General features: G+C 39.9%; 1 protein-coding gene across 4 annotated transcripts in view; it reads right to left on the reverse strand.

Moving 5' to 3' along the window:
- The window catches only part of GRM7 (glutamate metabotropic receptor 7), an 817821-nt gene that overhangs the window by 383268 nt on the left and 409580 nt on the right, over positions 1-24973 (reverse strand). The gene's annotated exons all lie outside the window — the stretch shown is intronic.

Genomic DNA, 24973 nt, shown 5'->3' on the forward strand with positions numbered 1-24973 from the left:
GGAAAGGCCCCAAAGGTCATCCAATGGGCAGAAGACCTAGGGGCAGAGACAAGAAGAAAACCTTGTTCTTTTTGTAATGTGGAGATACCCATAATTAACAAGCTTATACCCAGAGCATCGACAACTGGGTGGAAGCTACTAGGCTTCCATAAGCATAGGAAAGTATAAACTCTAATCCAAAAGTGAACCTCCATTACATCTTTTATTGTTTGTCTGTTTGTTTGGTTAGTTTTTGTGGTACGCGGGCCTCTCACTGTTGTGGCCTCTCCCGCTGCGGAGCACAGGCTCCAGACGCGCAGGCTCAGCGGCCATGGCTCACGGGCCCAGCCACTCCACGGCATGTGGGATCTTCCCGGACCGGGGCACTAACCCGTGTCCCCTGCATCGGCAGGCGGACTCTCAACCACTGCGCCACCAGGGAAGCCCCCTCCATTACATCTGAATCCCAATCAGTGTCAGCTCTCTCTAAGTGGCTCTCAACCTTCAATGTGCTTGAAATCACCGGTAGTCCTTCTATAAAGTATAGAAGTCCAGCGACACTATCAACCAACTTGACCTAACTGACATTTACAGAGCGATTCCCAGGACAACAGAAGAGTAGACATTCTTTTCAAGTGGGAAATGGAACATTCATTAAGCTAGACCATCTTCTGGGTCATAAAAGAGAAAAAAACCCTTAAATTCAAAAGAACATTATGCTCTCAGACAATAACAGAATCAAACTGAAAATCAATAACAGAAAGAAAAGAGGAAAATCTCCGAACACTTGGAAATTAAACAACATACATCTAAATTAACTTGGAAATTAAACAACACACATCTACCCACGTGTTAAAGAGGAGATGTCAAGGGAAATTTAAAAGTATTTCTAACTAAATGAAAATGAAACGGCAACATCTCAAAATATATAGATTACAGCTAAACTGATGTTTATACAGAAATAGATATCATTAAATGCTTATGTTCGGAAAGAAGAAACATCCAAAATCAGCAACCTAAACTACTTTAAGAAATAAGAGAGGGGCTTCCCTGGTGGCACAGTAGTTGAGAGTCTGCCTGCCGATGCAGGGGACGCGGGTTCGTGCCCCGGCCCGGGAAGATCCCACATGCCGCGGAGCGGCTGGGCCCGTGAGCCACGGCCGCTGAGTCTGCGCGTCTGGAGCCTGTGCTCCGCAACGGGAGAGGCCACAACAGTGAGAGGCCCGGGTACCACAAAAAAAAAAAAAAAAAAGAAAGAAGAGCTAAACAACTCCTCCCCCCAAAAAGCAGAAAAAGCCACAATGATAAATAAATAAAAACTAAATACCTATTAAAATAGCTTTTAAAAAATACTAACAATATCAAATACTAGAGAAGGTGCAGAGCAATAGGATCTCATTCATTGTTGGTGGAAATGCACAATGGTACAACCAGTTTGGAAAATAGTTTGGCATTTCCAAAATGTTAAATATAGAGTTAACGTATCAAGCAGTAGTTCCAATCCTAGCTGTTTATCCAAGTGAATTGAAAAGTTATGTTCACACAAGTGTGCTCGTAAATGTTTATAGAAACTTCATTCATAAACACTAAAACTGGAAACAACTAAGACATGTGTCAACAGGTGAATGGATAAACTAACCATGGTCTACCCAGGCAATAGGATACTACTCAGCAACAAAAGGGAACTATTGATTCTTGGAAGAATGTGAATGAATCTTAAATGCATTTTGCTAAGTGAAAAAGTTAAACCAAAAATACTACATATTATATAATTCATTCATATGACATTCTAGGAAAAAGCAAAACCATAGGGGTGGAAAATAGATCAGTGGATGCCAGTGGTTATAGGAGAGAGAGGAGGGGTTGACTACAAAGGGACTGCACAAGGGCACTTGGGGGCAGCGGAAACGTTCTGTATGGTACTGTGATGTAGAAACATGACTCCAGGCACTTGCCCAAACCCTAAGAACAACACGTCACAACAACTGGACTCTACTGTATGCAAAATCAACCAAGAAGTTAGGGGATCCTAAAATGGAATGCAGACTGTGACAAATGAACTGCATCATAAATGTATCAGAGAATTTCACTGAAGGGGATGAATAGGAAAGGAGCTGTCCTAAGTAACTTTTAAAAATAGTGTATGACTGGAAACTCTAAGGATAAAGACAAGAAGAACAGCACATAAAATGGTACTCTCATTTGTAAATTTTCCACAGGGATACAAGTTAGCAATGCTGGAACTGCTACCCATACTGGAGTCAAACAAAACAAGGAAGAAATTGTATGTAATGGGAACCAGGTTTCTCAGAGTTAGGTAAAGAATTTAAACGCAAACAAGAGAATGTGGCTAGAATGGAACAAGCGGCGTGAGGCGGAGTCAGACATAGCGTAAACTCACGGCTTAGAGTGAGACACTTGCATGCGTGGGTTATCTTACACATACGTACATGCATGTGTGGGCTAGCATACATACATACATAGGTACCCTACCACTATCCACTGAGAGAGTCTAGAAGTAGTGACACTCCAATGCAACATCTAGTGACCAGACTGGTTTTGAAATACCATCTTTCAACAAAAAGAACCAGGTCTCTTTGGAGAAATGGGTGATTCTGAAGTTGGGGCAAAGCACATGCAAGACAAGTCTGGATCAACCTGTCATGTCAGGAAGCAAGAAGTCCACAAAAGAAAAAAAAAATGGAAGGGGGGATGTCAGAAGGACGTAGGAGCCAACCTAAAAGAGCTCGCAACGAACAAAGCTAGAATAATATTAGCAACAAAATAAATAATGATGGTACTGAATGACTATCCAAGAATACACACAATACATACTCAGGAATCCATACTATTAACAAATAAGTGACCAAAATAATCAACAAATAGGAAAGATGGAATGAATCCTACTCACAGAACAATCCCAACTAATAAATTTTGAAGGAATGAGTGACATGGAATATTACCATTAGAACATTAGAGGAAAAACTGCTGCAGGCAAGGCCCACTGAGGAATGCTAAAATTCATGTGGGAAATTATAAGAGACACTGAACATTTATATGACTTAAAAGAATCTCACCCCAAATATTTACTAATTATTCTGGTGGTTTAAACATATGCCTACAACTTCTTTGATATTCTTCCTTTGGAGAGGTAGAGATTAATTGTTTTGCCCTTAAGCGTTGTCTGGACTTAGTGCCTAGCTTAAGAATATGGAAAAGGAAAAAGAATAACTGAACAGTGGATAAACTCAGCAGACTCTAACTGTACCACTAAGTTAACATCACTAGTGCTAAGTCACGTTGATTTAATGGGCCCCCTGATATGATGTGATGATAAGGGTGACCCCCATTTGTATTTTACTCTGCCCCAAACCCATAACCTTAATCTTCATCTGCTCATGAGAAAATGTCAGAAAAAAATTCCAATTAAGGGACATTCTACAAAATACCTGACTTGTACTTTTCAAAATTGTCAAGATCATGAAATAAAAGACTGAGAAACTGAAAACTGGATTGGATCCTTGGACAGCAAAAAGACATTCATGTAAAAACTGGTGAAATGTGAATAAAGTCTGTAGTTAAGAGTATTTTTACATTGTTAATTTCTCAATTTTGATAAATGCACACTAGTTATTTAAAGTATTAACATTTGGGGAAAATCGAAGATGGGTATATAGGAATTCTATCTTTGTAACTCTTCTGTAATCTAAAATTATTTCAAGATAAAATTTAAATACACACACACACACACACACACACACACACATCTACCTGTCTATCTAATCTACCTATACCTACCTACCTTTCTGGGTCTTATCTGTAACGAATTCTTATTTAGTAAGTAGTGGAGCAGGCCCAGGAATTTGAACTTTTAACAAGAGCTTTAACTCAGTGGTTCTCATGCATTCATTCACCTGGAGGAGTTGTTTCAAAACACGTATTTCTGGTCCGCCCCTCCAGAATTTCTCATTCAGTAGGTTTGGGTGAGGCCTAGGAATCTGCATTTCTAACAAATTTCCAGGTGATGCTGATGTAGGTCAGGGGACCATCTTTTGAGAGCACTGCTCTAGGTGATACTGCTGCAGGTGGCCAGGAGATCAGATTTCGAGAAATATTCACTTGGGTATCTCCAAATTGGTTGTAGCCAATTTAGGTAAAAGTATAACTTAGGCATGGATATTCTAGCCAAACATTTTTAGGGCACTCTTAGGATGGTGAGATAGGGAGAAAGAAGGAAGGGATGCATCATTATGCTTTGTTATAAGGTTTCCAGCGATGCAGAGAGAGAGCAACAGGAGAAATATCCCTTGGGAATGGCGCCTACAGTCTCAAGGCCATAATCGCTCCAAGGCTGGAAAACATCAGGGAGGATAAAGGGATAAAACCATCTGTAAACTGTTCTAGGGCTGCTGTGGGGAAGAAATGGCCACTTTACCACCTTCTCGGCAGGAGAAGGGGAATAATTCTGGATGGAAACCCAGCTTCTCATCAGGATTCAATTACAACTGAGTGGTTAAGCAAATGAGAGCGAACTCCATTTGGCGACACAATTACTGGAGGGGCGGCCCACACTTGCGGGTTTCGGGCTCAGCCAGCGTGCGCTGGGGGAACCGATGTGTGGAGTTTTGTGACTGCAGAATCGAGATGCTCACCACGTCTCAGAACTGCCCGCAGGTGAGCAAAATCGAACAACTCAACGGAAGAAAGAAACTAGCTGTCAACAGGGTAACGAGGACGGTCACGTTCATAAAGCTAAAATGTAAAAAGGAAAGAAGACTGAAAAACGAAGGATGAGAGAGAAACATGCTGTTTTGATCTTTTCCTCCTGGAAGGCTGAGAGGTACCTGCTGGAAAGACAGTCATTTCATTTGCCTCAGACCCAAAGGAGAATGTGGCAGGTAGATAAGTGTACGTATATTGCACACAGATGACTTTGACCAGGCATTCAATTCAGACCAAGCATGTCATGCCAGAAATGGGCCATTGTGAGACAATAATCCAGGTCTTGTGTGTCTGCCAGCAAGGAATGAAGTGGTCCACACACCTGCACACACACACCTGGTGTTCAGATGTCAGTTAGCTTATTTCTCAATCATGGTGATAACTCAGCACACTACACTCAGCTCTTCTAACGTGTAACCAATTTTTTCATCTCAAGCCACTGCCCTATTGAATGCAAACTTTCTATGGTTCGTGTTCTAGCTTAGTCCTTCAGAGTGGATTCAGCTCGCACACTGTTACATATCTGATGTTATTTAGTCACCTCAGCACCTGAGCGACCCACATTTGAGAAAATATTGGTTCAACACCACGAGCTTAAGAACCTAACTTTTGAGGTGCATTTCTTTTGTGTGTGAAGACTAATTGGAATTCGGCAGCGGCAGCTGGCATCGCAACTGACGACGAGGCCTTGCATTTCTATGGGGCACAAACACGGAGGAAAAATTGGACGGTATCATCATACGTGTTGCAAATGGACGCATGTCACAGGACAACTCCGTTCATAACACGTCAGCTTTGACTGAAAAGGCCCACTGTCAGCAGCCTGAGGACATACAAGCCACTGAGGTGATGGAAAGAATTTCAGCATGTCAGAAATCAATCTGCTTTTCAATTTGGAGCTGAAAACTGGTCAGTTTTCTGTCTGTCTGTGGTAGCGAGCAATCTATAACGGCAAGAGAAACTTCAGGAATCAGGCCACAGAGTGTTTCCATTAAAAATACTTTTCTCTCCCAAATGATTATGGATTCTTTTCCATCTAATAAGCAGAAGCAATAAGAAAGCATTTAAAGTTTGCAGCTCAGTTCTGTCAGAGCTTATGCATGATACACTCTCTCTGATGATCTGGTCTATGATTTAGATATGCCAATTCACGTTAGCAAATATTTATTGAGACTCTACTATGTGAAAGGCTCTCTAGGAATTTTTTTTTTTTTCTGAAGGAATATATGAGGGCAGTATAAAGAGTCTTAGAAATGACTGTGTTCCATTCTCCATTACAGACGGGGCAACTGAGGTCTGGAGGGTTTGATAGTGATGATATTAATCACAGGAGAAAGACCGACACTCACTAAGTTCTGTGTACGTGTCAGATTCCATCCTAAATGCTTTATGTCATATTCATTAGTTATATAACCCCATGAGGCAGCTTTGCTAACATTCCCACTTGGACAGGTGGAAACAGAGGCACTCCGAAGTAACTCACCCCAAATCACAAATTTAATGACAGCGGAGTAGAAGGATTTTTGTCTTTCAAAATATAGCTCACAAATTACAGGGAGAGGATGACAGATGTCACAGAAGTAGATAAAGACGTACATAACACATCTTGTTAGAGGAATCACCAAAAGCGTGAGGGAAGAAGTTTAGTCTCAGATGGGATGTTTCACATCTGTGTAGGGGGTCAGTGGAAGGATACTTAATGGAGGGAAGACAGAAGTCAAACTGGAAAAGTCGTTACGGATACGATCGCCCAGCCCTCCCTTCCTTCTTGGCTAACAGATTCCTGGTTTTGCTCAGGGTGGAGAGATGTCTGGTCCCAAGCAACAGCCTATCACAGATCAAGGGGGCAGTTCTACTCCCGAATCTCCCAGCCTCTTTTTAAGGTAGAAATGACCATGATATCCATGAAACCGGTAGGGGTTGCTGGAGACAGTTCTGGAAAAACTTGCTCGTTCTGGAAAGGAGAGAGGGAAAGAAAGAGGCTGGCATCCCTCTTGCTCCAGCCTTTAGATGTTATGTCTAGAGCTCTTACTGTCCTCTTGACGCCATCCAGCCACAAGGAAAATGATGAAGAAAAACACTCTGAAAATAGGAAACCAGAAAGAAAGAACTAGAGGCCCTGACGTTATGCATCGTTAAGCAGAAGCAATATTGCCAGCAGCCACTTACCTCTGAACTTCCTGATATGTGAGAAAACAAACCATGCTTTTATTTGACTACTAGCATTCAGTTTTCTGTTATTTGCAATTGAACACAATCCTAACTTATCCTTGCCTTTAAAGAATTTCCAGCCCATTATAAAAGGGAGAGAAAATTCCTGACAGTGTAAACTTTCGAAGAAATGTACAATGCAGAAAAAGGCCAGGGATCACAACTGCAGTGTTGGGAGATGCTGGGAAAAAGCAACCGATTGGCACCTGCAGGTATCTGTGGGCAAGACGGCTGCGGCGGGAGAGGGAGACAAAGTGGAAGAGAGTAAGTAGCCACGTGGACGTGGGAAAAGGTACGCAGGGTCAGAGGAGAGGTGGGCAAAGACGTTGGTCATTGAGGCACATTTGTTGGAAGCCTGAGAATTACAGGCTCAGGGTTTTTGATTTTTCTTAGTCCCTAACTGGCTGCATAATCTTTCACATACGCATATTCCTTTCCAGATTGAGAGGGAAGAGGATAGAAAGCAGGGAGGCCGGAAGCAAGGGCAGATGAACTCTCAAAGGAAATGCTCAGGAGCCAGACTGGAAAGAGCATTTAGGGGAGCTTGCAGAGATGAGCCTGCCTATAGCAACGTGTACTAAAAAGCAGCGGTTAGACCAATGGGGCTGGGGCTGCGTTGCACGAGACTTTATGAGACAAAAACCGTAAGAAACTACATGCTTGGGTGAAAAACGTTCTCCTCTGTCCCTGCCAGGAGGCACTATGTCTCTCACTAAGAGTAGAACTCATGTGCTGTCTGGACAGGTTACTGAAAGGTTAATCCATCATATCTTTCAGCCAAGAAATGTTAGACTTCACATCTCACTTAAATATGTTCAGCAATTTCAGGGGCATCACTGTGCCTGAGAAGAATTTGCATCTTACTTTGGGAGACATTGAGATTTAAAGCAATCTTGAACAGAGCCATGCGTATTCTAGCTGGCTTGATCTGAGAACCTAAGAAATAAAAGCACACTTAGTCCCACCCTCTGATTTTAAAGATACTGACAATGGTCTGGAAAGGGAAGGTGATGGCCAACTCAGCATCAGAGCCGAGGCTCTGAAATTAACACGTTTTTTCTTCTTAAATTTCTGATTTCATCCTCTCTCAGCTGGTGATGTTACACCCTGAGTTACCCTCTTTGCCATTTTACATCCACGCATTCATGCATTCATTCATTAAACAGAAAATTCACTTAGCATCTGGCATGTCTCAAGCATTCTTTTAGTTGCTAGGGATAAAGAAATGAACATAAAAGAAAACCAGCCTATTCACTCTCAAGGGGATACACACTAATAAGACAGCATTTCCTCTTGATTCTCTTTCAAAACTGTGATGGCCTCTGAAGATGCTTCGAGTTTTGCCTGCAACCAAAATCCCAGCGCGAAACACCAAGTTATTCTCAGCAGCTGGTGACTTGGCAGGTCACGAGCGGGTTAATCAAGAATATGCCCTGATTCAAGAAGCCTTTGGAAGGCGAGCTGTTCCTCTCCCTGAACAAGAACTGAGAAATTGCCTGACGTTTTACAGTCACTGGTTTTCCCTGTGGCTTGAGCAGCCTCAGCCGTCAGAAGCAACTGTGTCTCCAAGCGGCGACTCTGTCAGGATGGACCACTGTGCATCCCCGGACAGTGAAAAGGAGGCCAACTCAGGAATCGCAAACATGACCGCTTTTGCCAAACCACTGTTTGCATTTAGTCAAGTTCCCACTTGGCTGTGTGGGGGTGAAATGGAGCAAGCTGATTTTAGGATTCATTTTATTTTTTTAGATTTTTTGTGTGTGATCTTTTTTAAAAAAATTTTTTTGGAGTATAGTTGACTTACAATGTGGTGCTAGTTTCTGCTATAATCAGTTATACATGTACATATCACCACTCATTTTTACATTCTTGAAAATTAGGGGATACTTGGATAGCATGTCTGTGTGGGACTCCATCCAGAGAATTCAACTTCAGTGGGAGTTTAGGGCAGGCATATATAAAAATATATATACATATATATGTGTGTGTATATATATATATGTAGAGGGAGGAACCATTTTAATATTTCATTACATTTCTAAGGCAGTGGTTCTAAAGATATGCTCTTACCTTTGTGAATTCCCTAGTAATCTGTGTATGCATTTCTTGCAGTACTATACTAATTTAAAAAATAATCTCCACACTACTAGTTTTCCTGAATAAATTAATAAGTGATTTATGCCATTCCTCATTGGTTTCACTAAAGTAATACCTTTCCCCCATAAGGACTCCCTTTATTGGTTCCAAAGACTTTTTAATTCCTCCATTCTTTTTTTTTATTGAAGTATAGTTGATTTACAATATTGGGTTAAGTTTCAAGTGTACAGCAAAGTGACATATATATATATATATATATATATATATTCTTTTTCAGCTTATTTTCCCTTATAGGTTATTACAAAATATTGAGTATAGTTCCCTGTGCTATACAGTAGGTACTTGTTGGGTACCTATTTTATATATAGTAGTGTGTTTATGTTAATCCTAAATTCCTAATTTATTCCTCCCCCTTCTCCTTTGGCAACCCTATTTGAACACCACCAAGTACTAAAGGAGGTGGGGAAAGGTGAGGTACTCATTCATTTTATAGATGAGAGGACAGAAGCTTGGAAGTTAAATTGATTTGTCCAACACCAACACATGCCAGGACACAAATTGAAAACAACTGACCCTCAGTCCAGAGCTGTTTCCTCATCAGCTCTGAGGATTCTGATGAGGTTCCCCCCACATCCCAGCCTTACTCTTTCCTCCATCACGTTTCTCTCAATGAATCAATAAACCAGCATAAATGGAATGCTTAAAACTCCTATGACCTCTAGGCCATCAAACTTTTCTAAACAGTGAACATTTTTGTTAACTCTTTTATAATAGTATCTTTTCATTTAATGAATCAGTGCCAGAGATTTTGAACTCAACCCCTTCAAAAAACAAACATCTCTCTCTTTGTATATCCTTAGAGGATAAAAATAATTGAGTCTTCATCCTGTCAATGAAAAAGGGATAATTGTACTCAGATCTCAGGCTCATTCAGCACGGTTGATGGAATGTTTAAACACATAGAATTCAACTTTATAAAAAATATAAAGAAAGCATCCCTTTCATACGATTAACACTATCAATTTGAATAACGGTTTACAATACTGGATATCAAAATCAGACTTCTCTCATATGACCTGCTGTCATTGAAACTGTGACCTCTGATGCTATTTTCAGCATCTTTTTCTGCAGCTCGTTCCCCACCTCCCCTTAGTGTCTCTGCTAAGATAGATCAGTACTGCAGCAAAATACTGTTCTCTTGAGACTTGAAAGAGTACACATATCAATAAAAGCCATTTTTAAAGAATGTGAGCATTTATCATTGCTAAAGGAACCTTGCTATTTATCAGCGTGTATGTCTCAAATCAAAGAAGTGGAAACAAATGAATTCTGCATTTAATGGCTTTAGAAATATCTCACCGTCACCATTTTTCACACGCTCAGAGGGATTTCTTCCCCTCCCTCACTGAAGAGTGTAGTGTTTAAGGCTTTACGTCACATGACACTTCTCTTGTTTTGATTGAAGTATAATTGATTTACAATGTTGTGTTAATTTCAATTGTATGGCGAAGGGATTCCGATTATTCTCCCTTATAGGTTATTACAAAATATTGAGTATAGTTCCCTGTGCTATACAGTAGGTCCTTGTTGGTTATCTATTTTATGGGGATTAACATATAACACTTCTTTAAGCACAAGAGATAAAGCAAGATGCTGGATCACAACACGGTCTTCATCTATGTGACTAAATCGGGTGGCTTTGTATAAATGCTTCCCACGTCCCAGGAGATGACTGAACGGTTAACAGTAAAGGAGTGAAGAGTTCATTGAGTTTTCCAAGGGTCTTGGACAGAATAAGACATGTTAAGTGGATTCCTCCATGTTCCACTTTACTGGTCTGCCCTTGGAGAAATCTCGCTCACACTTCTTCTGTTTCCTTTAGAGCATTCCCACAAGAACTCAAGCCACACGCCAGGCCAGCGAGTTTGGGAAATCAATACTTCCTGAATTCTTAGGTCACTTAAGACTTCGAAGAATTTACTGCTGTAAATCGCTCCAGACACGTCAGTGTATCATTTGCAAATGAGATGTGGGCTTATTGACAAGACTGTTCTGAAATAATCTCATTCACCTCCTTCCATATTATCAACCCCGCTGGTTTAGATGGGGTGCAAGCCTTCTATCCAGGAATCGGGAAACAGATCCTTCAACCATCTCCCAAGTTTTACTCAAAGCTGCACCAGATAAAGCTGAAGTCCTGTTCTAAGAAGAGGCTGTTCGTATTAAACCAGGATGACATTTTTTCTTCAGTGTATTTGCAAATATACGTGCCGTTTGTGACCTATTCATTTTTATTGTGATTTGATAATAGAAATGAAAGATTTTGCATCCTTAAACCCAGAGTATATTCAAAAGAGGAACAGGACTTCCCTGGTGGTGCAGTGGTTAGGAATCTGCCTGCCAATACAGGGGACACGGGTTTGAGCCCTGTTCCGGGAGGATCCCACATGCCACGGAGTAACTAAGCCTGTGCACTACAACTACTGAGCCTGCACTCTAGAGCCCACAAGCCACAAGTACTGAGCCCGCGTGCCACAACTACTAAGCCCACGTGCCACAAATACTGAAGCCCGCGTGCCACAACTACTGAAGCCTGCATGCCTAGAGCCCGTGCTCCGCAACAAAGAGAAACCACCTCAATGAGAAGCCTGTGCAGCGCAACGAAGAGTAGCCCCCGCTCGCCGCAACTAGAGAAAGCCCGCGCGCAGCAACGAAGACCCAACGCAGCCAGAAATAAATACATAAATTTATATAAAAAAAGGAATAAATAAAATCACACCTTTAATGACCTCAATATAAGCGAGAAGAAAGGAAGAGACATGAATGCAGATATCCTCAAATCCTAGACAGAGACATGAATGATTAAATAAACCATGGGCAGGTTTGAATGCTTTATGTTTTGGTTAACAAAAGGGAAAAAAAAAGAATAAGAGAGGATAGGGCATCATAGTCACCTGTCATTGCATATGCAAAGGGTTACTGAAACTGAATAAATGAAATAAAAATTAATGAGAAGTCGATGTTGCATAAAAATAAAACCCATGCTTTCGAAGCAACTGAGCCTGCAATTGGATTGCTTCTGGTAAACAGAGGTGCAGGTTAGCGTCCCAGCAACACCCACAAGGGAAGATAATGAATTTTTCTACCCAGAGTATAATAGGCAGCAATCACACAAGCCTCAAGTTTAACGATTGTCCCGACAATGCCAAATTACATCTTGAAATGTGATTATACAAGATAAGTCTAATCAACCAGATGTTAAACGTTTAACGCAAAATATTAAGAAAATGCACGTAATCTTGTAAAAATGAATATGGGTTTTAATTTAGGTTGAACCAAGCAACCACCTTTGTGATGATGTGAGCTCCGAGCATTAAGCTAGCTCTGGAAAATTTCCCTCCCTAGAGCGGAAGGTACACGGTTTGTGTCATTCAAATACCTTAATTAGAGACTAGGATCAGATCTGGATTGCTACCTTTTGACAGTGTTGTGAATTAAAGAATCAAATGAATGCACACCATCATCCACATCTAAAGAGAGTTTCTACTGGGTTGGCCAAAAAATTCGATTGGGTTGTCCGTACCATGTCATAGAAACCCCGAACGAACTTTTTGGCCAAAGCCACATATTCCTATATGGCGTGAATTCAACCCACGTTACCTGCTAATGACATTGCACAGACTTAAGCTCCAAATGCTGTATACACACTGAAATCACTGATGGGCTTCAGGAATAACTCTAAGATAAATGGGAAGAAGAAAATTCCATAAGGAAAGATGGTAAATAGAAGGTGACAAGGCATTAAAAAAAAAAAAATCAAGAATCCTGTATTCCTCTCAGACCAAAGTGTGAGCTGTCTTATCAAAAGGGGTTGGAATTGACATATGCACAATACTATGTTTAAAACATATAACCAACAATGACCCACTGTATACCACATGGAACTCTGCTCAATATTCTGTAATAACCTAAATGGGAAAAGAATTTGAAAAAGGATATACGTATATGTATAACTGAATCACCTTGCTGTATACCTGAAACTAACACAGCACTGTAAATCAACTATAGTCCAATATAAAATAAAAATTAAAAAGGGGGAGGTTGGGGCTTCCCTGGTGGCGCAGTGGTTGAGAGTCCGCCTGTTGATGCAGGGGACGTGCGTTCGTGCCCCGGTCTGGCAAGATCCCACGTGCCGCGGAGCGGCTGGGCCCGTGAGCCATGGCCGCTGAGCCTGCGCGTCCGGAGCCTGTGCTCCGCAACGGGAGAGGCCGCAACAGTGAGAGGCCCGCGTACCGCAGGAAAAAAAAAAAGGTGGGGGGAGGCTGACATCACACCGAAATTTTAAAAAGCAGTGGACTATGTGGAAGTTAGAGGCGTCTAAAATTTCGGCAGTCGTAGAATATACACTCAGTTCTGCCTGGTCCTCTGGGACATAGGGATTTACCTGGATGTTGTAAAGTATATGCTCACTGCCCCTTACAACATTTTACCTAGAGTGTACTACCTGTATGTTTGTGGACTGTCTCCCCGTATGATTTATGGTTGTGTGCTTTTGGAAGGGAAAGCACACTAAGAAGCATGGGAGGTTTACTATGCACTAGACCCAACTGAATGAAGGTGCTCATGGATGACCTTCATTCAATAAAATAACACAAAAACACTACAGGTTGAATCAGAGGCATACGCAATGGGGTGGTGCACATGATCAGGCAACGAAAGATGCGCCATCTGCAGGGAATTTTAAAAAGAAATTACAGGTTTTCTGCTTTTTATTACAACCATAGGCTCGTCATTCTAAACGACGGCAGGAAAAAACGCTCCACTCCAAAAAATTTTAGTTGATGGGAGTCAGGATCTGTAAAGGGCCAGAGAGTAAATATTTCAGACTTTGTAGGTCACGTGATCTCTGTGGCAGCTACTCAACTCTGTTGCAGCCTGACAGCAGCCAACTTCCTTAGAAGATGTGTAAAAAATGGTCATTTAAAAAATTATTTATAACAATAGGCAGCTGAAAAAATGTAACCCATAAATCAAAGTTTACTGACCCCTGGTCTAAGTTCTAAACAGTTGCAGTGACTATTGTTTTGATAATATATACATAAGCTCCAAATGAGCACCATTTTTATCACTTATTCTTTAACAAACATTGTATTCTACTTGTAACAGAACTCAGAGAATCCCAAATTACGCAGCTGGCTCCTGATATACACAGATTCACTTAACATATATTCATTTCAAGAGTAAGTTCATTACAGTTAGGGATAATCCAAGCTCACAGCAGGCAGAGCTCTTGCCTCCAACTCCTCTAATATCGCATATTCTTAAACAGTACATTTGCAATTATCAATCACATCACAGTGATTGTAAAGACGAAGAAACACTGCAATGCATACTTCCGTTCTGTTAACTGTTCTAAAGCAATGGATTAATGTCAATAACTGGTATCGGCCACCATTTTACGTAATTTTACAGAAACAGAAAATTCAGACGGTCTTACAAAATATGATAGATGTTTACGATTAATTTTTCACAAAGGTATTTTAAGGAAATATCTCCAAATGTGGAGACATTGGAAAAACTAATCTCAAAGAAACGAAGATACCAGTGCTCTGGCAATTTCGGGAATTTCTGATGAAATGGGAATTTCATGAATTTTGAATTTTATGGTTATCTTTAAGAGTTTTACTATTTGTATATCTATTGCTTCTTGTGGGAAAAAAACTTTTTGAAATAAAATTAATAAAAAGTGTTCTTTGATCAACTTTGAACAAATATAGATGAACAAATCTGGCTAAGGTGTCTACTGAACACGCGTATGCAAAGATCAGTTTTTACAAAAATAGTTGACAAATTCGCAGAAGTTAAAGCTTCCAGACAGAAACCGGGATGCTATTTGTTACTACAACGGGCCAAACAATATGGAGGTACAGTATTTTCCCTTTTTTTTTTAAAAAAGATAATGTATTTAAAATGTATCATCTCTTACTGTTTTTCTATTCTATACTGTAATTTTTATTTGTATATTTATTTATTTTATTATAAGCATGCAGACATATGAAATGCAATAAAGTAAGATTTTTACTGCTAGAATTTCTTCCATTATTACTCTTATTATTCATTTCATTTCATGATTATTGAAAATTTTTTTGTCATGTAGAGGAAAGAGTTGTTAAAAAATGATTTACTTTGAGTGTCAAACAGGCTAAGTGCACCAAAGGTAAACAATAGTTTTGTTTCTTAAATGGAAGAAAAGGTGAGAAGGTGATTTTCCCAAGACTAGCCAGGAGGTAAATTAAGTCTGATTTCAAAAGTAGGTGTACAGGCACACGAAAAGATGCTCAACAGCGCTAATTACAAGAGAAACGCAAATCAAAATACAAGGTACCGCCTCACACCAGTCATGCCCCAAAGCCTCAGGTGGAGTAAACCTGAGCTTGGACATGAAAAGCCAGCCCTAGGTTCCCTAGGCAGTGCTCTATTGAGACTTGATTAAATACAGATTGCAATAAAGAGGCAGAAGGTGTCACAACCTGTAAATACACCTGGTCAAAACTTTCGCAAACTGCATCTCCCTATTCAAAGCAGATGACGGAGCCCCTCCTATTATTATAATTATGTAATACAGCACTGATATTTTAAAACATATCTGTCCAGTTTGACTGTTAGCATTGGTCCTCTGCACTAGTGTGCAGATCGAAGAGAAAGCACACGTGTACACACACACACACATATACACGCCACATACACATATCACACACGTGCACCACACACAACACACACATCACACACAGACATGCACAGACATCACAAACACACCCCACACATCTATACAGGCACACATCACACATGAACACCACACACACACTCCTCACTCTTGAAGCCAACTACTCTGGGACTTTGGTAATCAGTATTTTGTGACTATGTATATCTATGCTTATGAGTATTGGGATTTCTACTTAGCTAATTAAACCTAGGGAAATTAGTGTGTTTCTCTCAATTTCCTTCAAAGCTCATTTTTCTATCACAACTTAATGAGTTATTAGGATGCTATAGAGACAAATTAAGATTCTCTATTATGCTTTCCTTCCTCAGAAAGATACTGACACTGTAGTTCCAGTTATATTTGAACTGTCATTTTACAAAGGTATAGAGAGCACTTTTAATTACAAGATCTACTCTTCTGAATTGGTTTGATGAATACGTTGCTGGAATCAGCTTTCATATAAAATTGGTTTTATTAGAATTTTAAAATAAAATATCAGGTCAGGAACTCCATGTTATTTCTTTAAAAAAAACAAAACTGCTGAAGTGTTTTATGTTGTCAATAATTCTTCTTTGTGAAGTTTTTAACTGCCAGTAAAAATCCATGGGTAGAAGTTTGAAGAATCTTTCAGTGATTTTGGCTCCAATAGGCTACATGTGTGTTGATATTCATCTGAAATGATTTTTTAAAATTTATTTTATTATTTATTTTTGGCTGTGTTGGGTCCTTGTCGCCGCACGCGGGCTTTCTCTAGTTGTGGCGAGTGGGGGCTACTCTTCATTGCGGTGCGTGGGTTTCTCAGTTCAGTGGCTTCTCTTGTTGCGGAGCACGGGCTCTAGGCATGTGGGCTTCAGTAGTTGTGGCACGTGGACTCAGTAGCTGTGGCTCATGGGCTCTAGAGCGCAGGCTCAGTAGTTGTGGCACACGGGCTTAGTTGCTCCGCAGCATGTGGGATCTTCCCCGGACCAGGGCTCGAACCCGTGTCCCCTGCACTGGCAGGCAGATTCTTAACCACTGCGCCACCAGGGAAGCCCTGAAATGACACTCCTGATAAAAGCATTTCTTTCAAATAATGCCCCAAAACCTTTAAACTCAACTCATCCAGCCAAATGCCTTTCCAAACTCTTCTCACTGGTTGGTTTGCATGTAACAGTTAAGTCTTCACTTTGAATTATTTCTGGTTTTTGAGAGTCAAAAGTACTCTTTCATATGCATTAAGTCAAGATCGCCCCATGAAGCATGGGGCTCATTCTTCTTAGACTATTTACTTGTTTGCATATGAATTTGGTGTTTGTGTTTATTTTCTATTAATAACAGTAACTGAAAAGTAAAATCCTCATCCAAACTTGTATTGAGAACTCAGTGTGTGCTAAGCTTTGTATTTCACATTTCATGTGCACTACCTAATTTAAATTCACATTTTTATGAGGTTGAGACCACTCTTGCCTTCATTTAACAGATGTGAAAACTGAAGCACAGAGAGGTTAAAGAAAAAGATCTTTTTTTCTAGGTCGTAGGGTGACAGCATTAGCATCTAACCCAGGCTGTCTGACCCTAGGACTCACGTTCTTGACATTTCCCACAACTCAGAACTTGGAATTAGAGAGATGAAAGTCAAGGCCATATAAAGAGTAAGTGGTAGGTTCAAGATGTGAATATAGGTTTCCCAATAAACCAACCAAAATTGAAACAGAAAAGTAAAGTAACCTGCCTACAATTAAAGAATTTGAGATTAGGTCCGGTGACGAAAACAGTCCTAAATCGCCAAGCCCAGGGCTCCATTGTGTGCTGGTTAATCCTTGGATAGGACGGAAAGGAAGGAGGGAAATTCCTCTGGTCCACATTTCCCAAATGAAGCCCCACTCCTGTAGATGTGAATAAAAGAGCATTTGGCTAAATATATTTGGGGACTCTTGCACAGTATATCTCACTCCTGATGTTTCATGATGTGATTTTAATACAATAAAGCTTCTTAGAAGTCCTGCATAAAAGATACCTTCGTAGTTATGTTTAATCAATGTTGCCCAGATTTACTAGTTCACAGATCCTATTTATGTAGGCAGCATAATGACACCCCAAAGATGCCCAATCCTTATATCCCAGAAATGTTGATTATGTTACATCACACGGCAAGGAAAATGTAAGGGTGTAGATGGAATTAAGATAGTTAGACAACTGACTTTGAGGTGGGGAGATGCTCCTGGATTATCTAGTGGGCCCATAGTGATCACTGGGTCGTTGTAAGTGAAAGAGGGAAGTAGAAGAGTTAGGGAGAGATTCGAAGATGCTACACTACTGGCTGTGAAGATGGAAGGTGGCCGTAAGCCAAGGAATGGGGTCAGCCTCCAGGATCTGGAAATTGCAAGGAAATCAAGTTCTCCTTCATCCCAATCTCCAGAAGGAATGCAGCCTTGCAGACACCTTGGTTTTAGGCACCTGAGACCCCTTTTGGTCTTGGACCTCTAGTACTGTAAGATCATCTATCTTGTTTTGTATTGGTTTAAGCCACAACTTTTATGGTAATTTTTTTATAGCAGTAAACAGAAAGCGAATACACCATTTTCCTTGCAACACCTACTCTCAAATTTCATTTTGGAAATACTGATCTAGTCCATCATCCTGGCTTGAAGAGACACATCCTGAAAGCTTGTGGAAAATGGAATTCTGACGTTTCAACGTCGTGTTTCTAAAATGTTAATGTGCACAAGAATTGTGTGGATATGTTTTGAAAATATAGGCGCTGATTCAGTAGGTCTGGGGTGGAGCCTAAAGTGTTGCATTTCTGGAAACCTCCCAGGTGATGCTGGCGTCGATGCTGCTGGTCGATGTTCACATTTAGAGGAGCAAAGTTTAAAGAATACCAAAAGAACAACAAAACAAAACAAACAGAAAACAGCTCCAGCCTTCTTAGGAAAACTCTGGTAAAAGGAATCCCATGAAGTCTGCAGATAAATGATCATGGAAACGTATTTGTAAGTACTGCTCCATCCACCAGTTTTTATGACACAGAAAAATTTCTGCATAAAGGGGATAGAGGAGAAACGTTACAACTGATTGAGGTCTCCTATTCCTAACAACTGAGAAGCTATCTGCCTCACTAATAAGACAGAAGAGGTATGACACACAAAAGGAGGTCTTATAAGATATTCTCTATTTGACCATGAAGTCATATAAAATATCTGTTTAGCACTGTAAAAAGAATTAGATTTACATAGAATAAGACAATAACTAAAAAAAAGACTCTGGAAGGTTCTGCCTTATTCTCTTTTAAAAACTATACTTTAAAACAAATTTTATTTCCATGTTTCACCCTTGCTTTAGAAACACCCAAGTGCATGGAACCAGAAAGCCTCGTCAATTATCTCACCACTTACCTGCCTGGGGGAAGAAAAAGAGCTTAAGTAAATTAGAGGATGCCAAAGAGAACCATTCTCTGCTACCTCTGCCAGCACAAGAAGAACAGATGCTTTTTTTCTTCTTTTTTCTTTTCAGAGTAAATTTAGCGTCCATGAAAGGTGCCAAGTTAAAATCCCTAGAAACGAATGCATTCTCCTTACCTGCAAGTCTGGCAATGGTGATAAAAGCTTTTTCATAAAACTGCTTAGTCCCATAGGAGAGCTCATTTCTGGACCATTTCTACGTAATTGGTCTTTATATAAGGAGAGAGAAATTACGGACTCAACCATTAGCAAGCCGTCAATTGTAGGTGCTTTGAAGATTAACTCAAAATACATCATTCCGTGCCTCAAGAAACCTTTGTTTCAACATCACCATGTGTGTACAGTGCCGTAGAATTTACAAAGCACTCTATGATAATAAACACTTACTGTAAACACTTTTCTGAGCTCTTGCTACGTGCCAGGCACTACGAGGCTTTGTATCAGTGCTTTACATGTTTTAACATATTTACCTCTCATGACAGCCTATAAATAGGTATCGTTGTTACTTCAATTTTGCAGATGCACAAGCTGAAACACAAAGTCACCACATACATCACATATGTCACCTACGATCACACAGCTAACCAAGAGAGGAGCCAGGATTTGAAGCTAGGATACTGGTTCCAGAGCTCACTCATTTAACAATTATACAACATAACTGCTGTCACAATTCCAGAAAAAAAAGAGACAAAATTGCACTGACCGAATGATGAAACTGATACCCAGGGAGCATGATATGCCAAATGTCACACATGAAGTATGACAAGAAGTCGTATTTAAATGCAGCATTCTGCCTTCAGAGACCAAGGACTATGCAACTGGTCTGGATGCACTGACTCAACATGCTACCTTTTACTGAGTTACTGTTAGCGTAGATAGATTCAACTTCCCCCATAAGAATAAAAGAGGGGTAAACGTTTTTATGACTAATGAGGATATAAAATGCTAAATATTTTGGGCTTTCCAAAGAAACAATAATTTAGCTTTTATTTTAATAGAGCAAACACACCCATTTCTGATGGGACCATCCAGGCATTGGAAGAAACTCAGGCTGGTGAGATTCCCTTGTGGTCACCAGCTCCCCTTTCGGACACTGAGCCAACAGTGAAGTTTTCCAGAGAAGGACACGGGCCACGGTTTTCAGCACCAGGAGAAACAGTCCAGATATGACCATGTGTTTGGTAAAACTGGTTCCCAGCAGGAAAAACCATAACCACAACTCAACAGGCTTTTCAGACTATCAGTTCTTTGGTTTCAACGAATATAGACCAACTCAAGCTTTCTTTCTCTCTTACGTACATGGCCACAGACATACACATCAGAAGGTAAGGAGCCCTGGAGAAGCAGTCACACCGTGGAAACAGTGTTCAGCAGGGTCTTACAGGAGCGCAGCTGAAAAGGCATGAAGGTCAAGGGTACCTACTCCTCACCTGCTCTTTAGGGCACACCCTATGGCTGCTTGATGTCTTACCTTCCAACCTCCTTTCATCTTTATACTCCAGTCTCCACAGAGAACTTCCTCTGCTTCCTCATGGTTTCTGCTCCCTCATAACTTTAGCTTGCACTCAACTAGAGGAGGCTGTGATGCCAACTCTTAGAGCCAACACCAAGGCTAACTGGCTTTTCCTCTCAGTACTGCAACATATGATTTGGTCAAATGTCCACACCTCATGCAATCAGTTGTGCAGAGGGGCAAAGGAGGAGCACCCTTTGTAACAGATATCTTTATCCAGACTTCTTCCAGTTGGGATCATGGTTATAGTAAGAGGAGATGTGGGTCATGCTGAAATGTACCTATTCTGATCACACTGAAATTGATCCAGGTTAGGCCCACGCCTTGATTATTTAGAATAAACTGAGGGGTTTTTTTAGGGCTTAAGGCTTTCAGATAATACGAGTTATACCTTTACTTGACAAAACATTCCAATATTTAATGAACCTCAACACAACCCTTACATAAACTCAGTTGTGAGTAAATCAGTAATATGTTGTTTTTATATGTGTTCAAAGACTAAAGCATTATCATACAATAGTTAATATTCACACCAAAGTGTATATTAGAATCATAAATTCTCAGGGGTGAAAAGAAACTACAGAAATCATCTATACTGGACCTGACATTGTTTTCCCCTGAGATCAAAGCAATGTAGTTTCAATAATATTGATATTTCTAAACTTAGGCCTCCCAAAAAGCTAAATGATAATTGTATTTGATATTTATTTGCTTTGAAATGCCTCAGTTTATATCCAGCCCATTCAGCAAAGACCCGAGGATTCCCTTTATTCCAATTATATCTCACACATTTTCTCCCAATGCTCTTGCTGATTCAAACTTTATCATAGCTCTTGCCATACCTTCTGAACTTGCTCATACACTTGTCTTACCACCTGCATAGTGACTACCTGATAACAGGAATCACAACTTACTCGTCATTATGTCCTTAACCCCAAGTAAATACCTATGTAAATAGGTGCTCAATATATGTTTGTCAGATCAATAATAAATGAATCAAAAAGTCTATACATTAAATAATCAGTAAGTTAGAAAGAAGACTAGAAAAAAGGAAATAAGATGGTCTTTTAAGAAGCTTAAGAAGGTGAATTAAAACAAGGACATCACTCACTTTTTTAAATATAAAATACTATTCAGTTAATAATTAAATATATGTTTTCATTTACCTGAACACTGATTTGCTTAAAAAAGACAAATTGTAGAGTTTGGGCTTTATCAAGTTTTAAGTTTTATCTTATATTTAGTTTAACCATGATAAAATTAAAGTCAAAAACAAAATCAAACCAACAGCCTAATACTAATGCTTAATTAAGGTTATTTTTCAGAAATTGCTTTAAGGCATCTTCTATTAAACACGACCTTATCATTTTGAGTGGATCTTAAATATAGCTTTTATGCATCTTATCACTGCTAAGAATATTTATGCTGAGTAAATCAAACTCCCCATAATATATAAATGCTACTGCAAACTTAATTTAATAATCAAAATGTTATTCAATAACAACTGAAAGGCAAATATTCAAAAGACAAGATAGCAAAGCAAAAAGTATTTATCCTCACAGCAATATATGACTTACAATTCTTAATATATTGAAAACTCATCAATTATTACTTAGTCCTATAGTAGCCTGAGGAAAAAATAGATTCAAATATAACAAATAGGTATCACAACCATCTTTTTAAGCTAGTAACTATGAAAAATGTAAAACATGCCAGTACTTTTCCATCCATTTTCTTTTCTCTTCATCTTATTCTCTCTCACCCTACTCCTTTTTAACATGCCTTATTAAAAGAAAACTATATGGACGTAGACAATGCAATGAAAATACTCAAAATGTATAGGAACAACCATTTCTTCTTAATGAACAGATGATGATCCAGACAGCTAGATTCATACCATATGAACATCTACCCCAGGCCACTACTGATTGGTTCAGAATGTCCATCTTGATCAAATGTGGCCAGTAAGAGACATCTTTTACAAAATAATGTGGATAGTAGATAGAAATAGATTGTGTTTTAAATGGTCTTACCTGGCAAAATAAAGCACTGGAAATCTCCTTCTAGCTCACACATTTTTGTTTTCTTAGAAAAGCATCTAGTCCATGAAATCTAACATTCTAGAAATCACTTATCCAGATTAGTGTGGTGGGCCAAAGTCTTTATGAGGGAGAAAATATGAGGTTAAAACTGGACTCTAGGGTTGTAATGGTTCCTTTTATGTGTCAAATCGACCGGGCTCTGGGGTGCCTAAATTAAACATTATCATATCTATATCTATATATTTTTTTTCATTCAAGTCCAAGCAATGAGAGTTTGGTCATGTGGTAGATTAAGCATCCTTTCTTTGACTTAACTAACTACCAATTATAATACTGTTTTTCATTGGTTCAAGTTTAAAACAAACAACCCTTATAACAAAACCTAACTGTAATCTGGGAAGGCGTTGTACTTTCGCAATAAACCAACTGTCCTTGAGCATAATGATAACAACAATAACTAATACGTTATATTACTGTACCAATAAAGTACTTTTCTACACTTTATACCATGTATGTGGTTCTCACTTGCACAACAAGAAAAAAACATCAAAAGTCAAAAATACTTAGGTGTTACAAGTCCCAAGGGCTAGGGCTGTATTTCATTGGGTCAAAAAGATGAGTAAGTGATCACGTGGCCTCACTTTTGGTTTGAGCTAGTCTGAAATATAACCCACAAAGAACCTGGCAATTAGAATTCTAAGAGTATATTCTAGTCCTCTATCTTAGCCATTGATCCTGCAGCAATTTTCATCTAAGATAGTTACGGAGCACGCACTAAGTCCTAGACCAGATCACGAACCGGAAGTACATTAAAGATTAAGTCCAGTGTGTAAAGAGGCTCCCATCTAGGGGAGCCTGACACAGGACACTGTTTTAGCAGCTACTGTGTATCTTGGCAGGGAATCAAGAGAGAAATTAAACAAATCAGACTTTTGCAATTAACTGGGTTGGGGATGAATTCACAGTTTTGGAAGGGAGATACTAAAATTTAGAGGTTGTTCGTTTTCTCTTAAACTGAGGCAATGTGTTTACAATAAAGGGACAGGCACTGTTATACATATATTTCATTGAAGAGGTAGTGGTTAAAATGAGAAATTTTAAATGCAGTGTGGTGGTGTGTCATCTTCTGCAATCGCCTAAAACATGCCCTCCTATGCGGTCCTATGTCTTAAGGATACATTCTCAGTGACAGCTCTTAGGAAGGTTAGGTCAAACTCTTCATCACCAGGTTGGGCATCAGAAGGCTGCATCATCCCAGCCTCAGTTACTCATGTGGAAATTGAGCGTGTGTGTTCTCCGGCCTATATCATATGGAAGTCGAGGCTCCAGATGAGTTGCTTTACATTATAAAATAATGTACAAATGTCTAAGAATAGGAGAGGAAGAGAGGAAGAGGTCATGGAGGGGAATAAGGAAAGAGATGGGGAGGAAGGACCAAAAAGATGACAATGGAGAAATAAGAGGAAGCTGAGGTGTAAGAATAAGTGATTGTGTCCTAACCACTCAGAAATGACTTTCTTCAATAACACATGTGTATGAGTTAAAGTTCCCTGGTATGTCTTTCTTCTCCATGAACCTGTCACAATATTTAAGAGTTCTGTTTCCTTAAGACTTTTAGATGGGGCTGGGAAATACCCTGTTAAAACAGAAACACTGATCTCCCTGGAAGGGTACAGAAAGCAGTTATCAGCTGCTAAGAGCACAACACAAATGTGATAAGATTCGATAGGCACTCAGCTGAGACAGCCCTGAGAAAACAGAAAGCTTCCAGCTCAAGTGGCTTTTTTTAAATACTAATATAAGATAGACTGAGGATGCGTTTAGGCTGATAAGAGAGGAGTGTTTTTTGAACTTCGACGTACGGTCCTCTGTACTCCTCAGCTAGGGACCTTGACATTGTGTGATTCTGATTCAGTGAGTCCAGGGTGAGGCCTGAGAGTCTGCAGTTCTAATAAACTCCAGGTGATGCTGAAGCTGCAATATTTTGAGGATAAAGAACATGCAACTTGGAGAGGCAACAATTCTTTTTTTTTTTTTTTTTTTTTTTTCCGGTACTCGGGCCTCTCACTGTTGTGGCCTCTCCCGTTGCGGAGCACAGGCTCCGGACGCGCAGGCTCAGCGGCCATGGCTCACGGGCCCAGCCGCTCCGCGGCATGTGGGATCCTCCCAGAATGGGGCTTGAACCCGCGTCCCCTGCATCAGCAGG

Source organism: Lagenorhynchus albirostris, chromosome 10 (assembly GCF_949774975.1).
Source record: "Lagenorhynchus albirostris chromosome 10, mLagAlb1.1, whole genome shotgun sequence".
Classification (NCBI taxonomy): Eukaryota; Metazoa; Chordata; class Mammalia; order Artiodactyla; family Delphinidae; genus Lagenorhynchus; species Lagenorhynchus albirostris.